This window comes from Saccopteryx leptura, chromosome 3 (genome assembly GCF_036850995.1).
Source record: "Saccopteryx leptura isolate mSacLep1 chromosome 3, mSacLep1_pri_phased_curated, whole genome shotgun sequence".
Classification (NCBI taxonomy): domain Eukaryota; kingdom Metazoa; phylum Chordata; class Mammalia; order Chiroptera; family Emballonuridae; genus Saccopteryx; species Saccopteryx leptura.
In genome coordinates, this window is record NC_089505.1 from 250,039,120 (window position 1) to 250,047,332 (window position 8,213).

The 8,213-nt window shown below is 43.8% G+C and overlaps 1 pseudogene; it reads right to left on the reverse strand.

Annotated features, from left to right (window-relative positions):
- Positions 1–7,656, reverse strand: part of LOC136398484 (small kinetochore-associated protein-like) — a 29,773-nt pseudogene extending 22,117 nt beyond the window's left edge.
- Between the last annotated feature and the right edge of the window lie 557 nt (positions 7,657–8,213).

Here is an 8,213-nt window from a genome sequence, read left to right on the forward strand (position 1 = left end):
AATAGCTAATAGGCGGCATCAATGTTAACTCTCACCCATGGAAGACATAGTTGATCCTCATTCTTTTTCTGCTAAATGTGGATGTGGCTTCAAGATTTTTTTCCAGAACAGCTTCAGAAATAGCCATACCAATCAATAAGAATTGGTACTTGAGGTAAAATCAATTTTTCATGTTTGCCTAGACTGATAACAGATCAATGCGATCAGTCATCTTGGTGGTTGGCTCACCACATAGTAATGGTGAGTATCAGATTTTGACGCTGACACACAGTGACTCCTCCATTTGTGCTTGGCATGTTATCATTTTGAAGCTTCATGGACAGGGTCATTGTCGGAGGATATTAGTGACTCAATGCCAGCTAGCATCTTTCTCTAAGAGTTTATCACTATTAGTGGGCTAAGAATTCTTGTGGGATGAGGAAAAAGACTTGATGACTCTGGGAACACCATGGAACTGTTTGGGTTGCCAGGGAATAAATCATAGGTGAGATTTCAAGGGCACTTGATTTCAATGACTGAAACTTCCAGACACTAACCAAATCTTTAGTTCTGTTAACTATCTTCATACTAGTTGGCCTGATATCTGAGTTTCTCTGCCCAGCGGCTTGCCTCCCAGGCAGCCTTCTTTCCAGAACATGTCCTACTGAAAGGGTGCACCAAGCCCTTCACAGTGTCTTTTACTAAGTTAGTAGAGGGCTTCCCCATTCTCCCACACATGATAGCTTTCATGTTTCTAAATCTTAATGCTGATTTCACCATTGCATGGCTCTGTAGGAAACGATGTGGGCCACTTGGGGTCGGGGGTGGAGAGTCCATGGATGGTGGAGGGGGTGGGACCTTCCTAAGAGAGTGTGGTCAAAAGTGCTGCACCAGAGGTTAGAAGATAATATTGGTTTGTCCTCACAAGAGGACAGGAGACCATGAGCTTTGGACTTGGGTGGCTGACCTTCAACTTGTATCGGTGTAAATGTGATTTAACGGCTGTCTCCTTTATGCTTTATTTAAGAGAAATACAAGTAAGACCCAAAGTCAGCCCCTTGAGCGGATGACATTAGAACCAGAAAGATGTTCAGAAAAACAAATTTTAAGCTGCGGCTAGTGATGGACCAAAAGAAAAGCATAGACCATCCCCTCCCGCCCCCACACACTTGGAGTGGATTGACACAAAGCAGTGCACTTGTGTGGTGTGCTCTTTTGCACATCAACTCATTCTGGGCTCTCACATGAGTGTGCTCTAAAATGGTAACAGTGTATGAGAAGGCACACACACACACACACACACACACACTTCTGTAGGAGAGGGAGGCATGCGTGTGGGTGGGGAGTGTGAAATCAAAAGGATGATTAAGAGAATTTGACAAAGAAAACGACTTTTTTCCACCCATTTAACACCCACATTAATCCACTTGGATGATCAAATGCAAAAGACAAAGAGAATTACAACCTTTTCCAGGCCAAGAAATAATAATTATTTAGAGAAAAATCTTGGCAAAATGAAGAATAAACCAAGCAGAGAGAGAGAGAGAGAGAGAGAGAGAGAGAGAGAAGAAAAACCCAACTATTAGGCCTTGGTGTTTGGGAAGGCATTGTATTTCCCCTGCTTTCAGTTTAAAAGGAAAAAATAGAAAAACGTCAAACTCCTTCTCTGAACAAGTAATGGAAAACTGGTGGTTGCGATAACCCCTGGGGTCCCCTTTGCAGTGGCTCCCTGCCGTTTTCCTGGTACAAGTAGGAGGTCAGTGAGGAAAGGGTGAATTCTCAAGACTGCGCATGTGGGAGCTTGTGTCATTCTATACAAATTGCTCCTATTTAAGTGTTGGGCTTTATTTTTAAAAGCTCTGCTGTTCCCAGATAGAAGGAGAGTGTGGAAGTGGGAAGAGGTAACGTGTGAACAAGGCTAGAAGCAGAGAGAAAAAGGAAGGAGAAAAGAAAGGATAAATCCTGCTTTTTTTGGAAGCTTATTGTATTGTTAGCCTCGCTTGGCTCGGTTCCAAGGGCTCAACTGAAAGTGAATTTCTCTTATTGAATTCCATCCAGAGATATCATAACCTCAAAAGGCTACTATTACCCAGAGGGCTTCAGATGGAACCATTTGTGCGTGACTCTTGAAATGCAAGGAGTTACAATTGTCATTTGACAACACGGGACCTGTCAGGCCAGTTCCTTTCAGGGCAGGGGGATTGTTGACAGAATCTGGCCCTGGGTCCCCTTCAGAGGATCTAGTCTGTATTTCCCAGGCTTTTTTCTGCACAGCAGGTGCAGCTGCAAGAAAACTAGTGAGTTTCACAACAACAGCAGCAAAGATAAGCAAACAAACAAACAAACAAACAAACAAAACCCCCCAAATAATCAGGCTCAGGCTGATTTGTTTCAAACGCTGACCCTGTGCAGGCAGAAGAAGGAGCCAGCTTACTGTCTAGGTCTTCAGGGTCCTTAGAAGGAAGCTGATCTTTTTTAACCATTAGTGACAGTGGAATTTTTGTAAAACTCCACAAAACTAGTAGAAATCAAAACACAAGCTAAATAAAGATACAAAAAGAAGGAGAAATGCTTTGGGAAGAGAGGATAAGAGATTGAAGTTGACTGTCTGATTTGTAATAATAATTTTTTCCTTCTTTTGAGCCGGCACAGTAGAGAGAGTTGTATGATGGGGACAATAACAGTGGCTTTCCAAATGCTGCCCACTCTGGCCTGTTCCTCCTGTTTGTCCACCCCTCCTTCCTCTTCCTCCGCCTCCCTCACTCGCTGCAGCCTGTATTTCTCCTTCTCCCGTCCTTGCAGCTTCAAGTAGTGAGAGTTGCTTCCCGAAGCTTAGCTCGGATAATAAACCTCTTGTGTGGTGACTCCATTTATTCTTAGATACACACAACCTGTTTTGAATGGTGCTATGGAGAGAAACTCAAATAGAATTAACCACTCTTTTCAGCAGTGGTTGAATACAAGCTTTGGTTCTCAAAATCAAGTTTCAATGACTGGTTTCTTTTGAACAAAGTGCAAAGGAATTCAGAATAATAAGTGTAACAAGATGGAGAAAATTTTATTCACCAGTATCCTTGAGGAAAGCCCTGTAGGCGGTTGGGAGAATTACTTTGATAAACCACTTTGGTGGGGGATTAGCCCCCAAAGTATGCTCACGGGACAAAAGATGGTTACTGAACTGCCTTGGAAGGAGGGTGGGCCCTTTGTTTTGCTCTGAATTCAGCAACTAGTTTTGTAGGCCAGTCTGGAGGGGTAGGAGGAGGAAGAGGAGGAGGGGGAAGGGCTGGAATGCCAGAGAGAGGAGGAGTTCACATTCTGGGATGTTGAGGGACAGAATCTGAGAAAAGGGAAGAGGAGAAACGAGAGAAACCCCAAGGCCCTCTCGACTGTGGGGGTGTCACTGGGGGAAAGCTATGTTTTATCATAAAAATTTGAACCCTGTTCAAAAATAGAATACTCTAACGAACCCCCATGTACTCACTACTGTTCATGCCAATTCTTTTTCACATCTGTATCCTCAAGGTACTTCTTCCCTCCTTTTACATTTTGAAGCAAATTCAAGGGGAACTCGAACAAAGGAAATAGTTCACAGGGATTTTTATATCGCTGGCCCTGGTATGTTCTGCCTCTTTTGCACTGTTGCACAAAATGTGCGTGGGTCACTGATGCTTCTGTGAGCAGGTTCAGCTTTGAGGGAATCCAGGACGTGGTGTTCTGCTTCAGGATTTAAGCAAAGTGAAAACAGTTCAGAGCACGTGTAGACCTAGGACCTGGGTGTTGAGAAATCAGCTGACAGTTACAAAACTGTCATTGATTTCAGCTAAAAAGAAATATGTGCTCTAAAAATAAAATCTTAAAATATCTGTATATAAGAGCCTATGGAATGATCCATAATTCTAGACACACTTTCAAAGGCCTATTTACTAAATGACGTGGCTTGATGATGTGCAAAGAGTGCTTGACTGGGAGTTAAGTTATTTTATGACTGAGCTATGAGACCACGGGCAAATCGCCTGTCTTTCTGGGTTGATTGTTGATTCATATCTGCCCTATGAAGTCCCATGTTGTGATAATCAAATTTGGGGTATGCAGGAAAAAATGTTTTAAAATATGATGTGTCTGACCTGTGGTGGCTCAGTGGATAGGGCATTGACCTGGAATGTTGGGATTACTGGTTCGAGATGCTGGGCTTGCCCAGCCAGGGCACATACAAGAAGCAACTAGTATGAGTTGATGCTTCATGCTTCTCCCCCCCACCCCTTCTCTCTTCCTCTCTCTAAAATCAATACTTAAAATCTTTTAAAAAAATACGATGCTTTATCAATGGGAGCTATAGTGTTGTTATGATAAAGAGTGGGGCAAGATTCTTCCATCAGTACTTTAAGCCAGAAAGGCCTTATTTATTTATTTTTGTTTCTCTTAGTCTTAACAAAGCATTCACCTTTTAGGATCTGAGGGCTTAACGATAGAGTTTGTAGCTATACTGTTGTCTTTATCTTTAGACCAGGCTTTTTTAGGTACCCTGGTTTGATCTTTGCTCAGAAGCCATTTCTTAGTTTGAGCGTTGTTTCATATTTGGAGAGCCTGGGATTATTCAAAATCAGCAAGCCTTGGTAGTTTTTGTTTGAATGGTTTTCTTTTAGCTTAGCTCTTTTCTCTTGCGTTTTACTGTAAGTAGCAAAAACCAAACCAAACAACCACAAGGTATCCTCAACATTCTGGCCAAACACGTCTTTACTAGATCACTCGTTTCATAAGTTATATGTTCAACCTTCCACATTATCATACATGACAGTGTTGCTAAACTTTCTACCACTACTTAATGAGGATCCCGGTTCCTCCACTTTCCAAAGAAAGATCCCTCATTTTCTTCACCAGCACCCTCGTCAAAGCACAAAAGTCTTCAAACTGTGTTCCAGCCACCTGAAGTTCTTACTAACCTTTTCCTCCACCTGTTGCAGCTTTGCAGCTTCAGCCCACTACCTGGTTCCGGAGTCACTCCCCTATGGTAGATTTTTGTTACGGGCGAGCTCCACACTCAGGTACCAAGACATGTTTTAGTTATCTAATGCTGAGCAACAAATCTTCAAATTTAGCAGCTTAAAATAGTAAACATTTATTATCTTATAGTTCCTGCGGGTCAAGAATCTGGGCGTGGGTCAGCTGGTTGGTTCTGGCTCGTGGTCTCTCACGAGGCTGTGATCAAAGTGTTAGTAGGAACGTAATCACCTGAAGCTTGACTGGGGCCAGAGGGTCCTCTTCCAAGCTCACTCATGTGGCTGTTGGCTGGAGGCTTCAGTTCCTCCTTACGTGGGCCTCTCCAGAGGCTGCTCATGACCTGGCAGTTGGCTTTTCTTAGAGCGAGTGATCCAGGAGCACGAGACAGTGCTTCCACACTGCCTTCTCTGACCCAGTCTCAGAGTCACTCCATCACTTATTCTAGTCAGTAGAACTGAGTCACAAAGTCTAGTCCACGTTCACCAGGAGAGATTGCACCTGGGAATGAACATCTGGAGGCGGTGCTTGCTGGGAGCCTTTGCAGAGGCTGCCTACCATCTACTGTGTGCAGGCGCTGCACTCTCCTGGAGATGCCACCACGAGCGAATGTGGATCCTGTCTTCAAGGAACTCTGAAAAGAAATTCAGGTTGTGGGGGATATAGAGACGTCAACTGGAGGTGTTGCAAGTACCATGACAAAGTTACAAGGGCTCGGGGGCACAGAAGCAGGGGGACCTAACCTAGACCAGGAATGAAGGCTCCTCAGTGGGGTGTCAAGTCTTAAGCTTCCCAGGTAGATGAATGAGTATAATTAATTCCAGAAAGAGGGGAACCTCGACCAAGTAGAAGCTTGGCCCTCTGAGGACATCTCAGTAACTTGGTGCGGCTGGAGACAGGGTATAGACAAGAGGGGCGGATATTGACAGGAGAAGTAGGGAGGGGCCAAGTAGTGAGGGAGCTCACGAGCCAGGTTCAGATGTTGGCACATTACCAAGAGACTATGACAGGGGTCCCCAAACTTTTTACACAGGGGGCCAGTTCACTGTCCCTCAGACTGTTGGAGGGTCGGACTATAAAAAAAACTATGAACAAATCCCTATGCACACTGCACATATCTTATTTTAAAGTAAAAAAACAAAACAGGAACAAATACAATATTTAAAATAAAAGAACAAGTAAATTTTAATCAACAAACTGACCAATATTTCAATGGGAACTATGCTCCTCTCACTGACCACCAATGAAAGAGGTGCCCCTTCCGGAAGTGCGGCGGGGGCCGGATAAACGGCCTCAGGGGGCCACATGTGGCCCGCGGGCCATAGTTTGGGGACCCCTGGACTACGAGGAGGTGAGTGTAACTGGATAATTTAAAGCACTTTTTGAGTGCCTATAAAGTGTCAAGTAGAAAATGTTGAAGACAGTGAACTTGGTCTCCAAAAACTTACAATTTGGTCTATAAGATAAGACATGTGCAGAGTTAAGTGCATTTCAAGGAGATTATTAACAAGTAGTACAGACTAGAAGAAGTATAGGATTTTTCTGAAGGAAGAGAGAGAATCTGGGTCATGCGATCAATGAGGTTTTAGGAGAAGGTAGACTCTGACTCTTAAGGTATGATTGGTAGTTTATTAGATACAGATGTGGAGAGATGGGTTGGGGAGAGCCAGGTAAGCAGAAGAGGAAGAGGCATCATTGGGATAAGAAAGGGTTCTGTGTGGGGGAATGACAGTAGAGGAAACTGTAGAAGCAGGTTGTAGAGGACCCTAAATACCAGGCCAGGGAGTTTGAACCATGCTCAGTGATGATAGGAGCCATTAATGGCTTTTGAGTTAGGCGTGTTTGAGTTTAGACTATAGTGGGTCATTTCCATTGCCCCCTGTTTTTATCCCACTCCCCCTTTTAACATAGGAAACTGCCAAAACAGGTAAACAGCCTTTCTGGCAACATTCAGGGATCCCAGAGAGAGAAGGATCTAGAATGCAGAACTCAGGACTCAGAGCCCAGTGCTCTCCTGCTTCCATTGTGACTTCTTTAAGGAGGACCATCTCTGAGCCCCAGGCATAGCGTGGGTTCCTGTGTGACAGGTAGTGAGTCCTACCGGGAAAAAAATTCAATAAGCCTTGGAGTTTGCAGCTTAGCATTTTGTCTAATTAATGGAGCTTGCAGATATTTGGCAGGAGAAGTTAATCAGCTATTAATCACTGAAGAGCTTCTCTGTAGCTTTCTCGGAATAAAAAAAATGTCCCTGCTATAATTGAAATCGTAGTTGTTTACTCGAACGTGGGTGAAGGGAAGGGCCAGAACAGAGAGAGTCATGGGGCTCCTGTCGGGAAGGTTAGCAGAGGTGCCTTGGGGTTTGTTTTTAGCTGCTGTTAATTAGGGAAAGTGTAGTTATATTCTTTAGTTCATTGATGTCTAAAGGGGGCTCTCAGTAAGGAGGAGAGGAAAAGGGAGGCAGCACAGTACGTTGAGAGGAACCACACACTCCACGTGGTTCTAGTCCTAACTCTGTGTCTACATAGCCATGTCACACCAGCCAAATCTCTTAATTTCTTGGGACTCGATGTTTTTACCTTTGAAATCAGACATTTTGACCAGATTTGGAATTTCCACAAGCTGTTCTGTAGACCAGTGGTCCCCAACCCCCGGGCCCCGGACTGGTACTGGTCCATGGGCCATTTGGTACCAGTCCGCAGAGAAAGAATAAATAACTTACATTATTTCTGTTTTATTTATATTTAAGTCTGAACGATGTTTTATTTTTAAAAAATGACCAGATTCCCTCTGTTACATCCATCTAAGACAGTGGTTCCCAATCTTTTTTGGGCCATGGACCGGTTTAATGTCAGAAAATATTTTCATGAACCGGCCTTTAGGGTGGGATGGATAAATGTGTCACGTGACCGAGACAAGCATCAAGAGTGAGTCTTAGATGTAACAGAGGGAATCTGGTCATTTTTAAAAAATAAAACATCTTTCAGACTTAAATATAAATAAAACGGAAATAATGTAAGTTATTTATTTCTCTGCGGACCAGTACCAAATAGCCCACGGACTGGTACTGGTCCGCGGCCTGAGGGTTGGGGACCACTGGTCTAAGACTCACTCTTGACGCTTGTCTTGGTCACGTGATACATTTATTCATCCCACCCTAAAGGCCGGTTCATGAAAATATTTTCTGACATTAAACCAGTCCGTGGCCCAATAAAGGTTGGGGACCACATGGCTCAATGGAT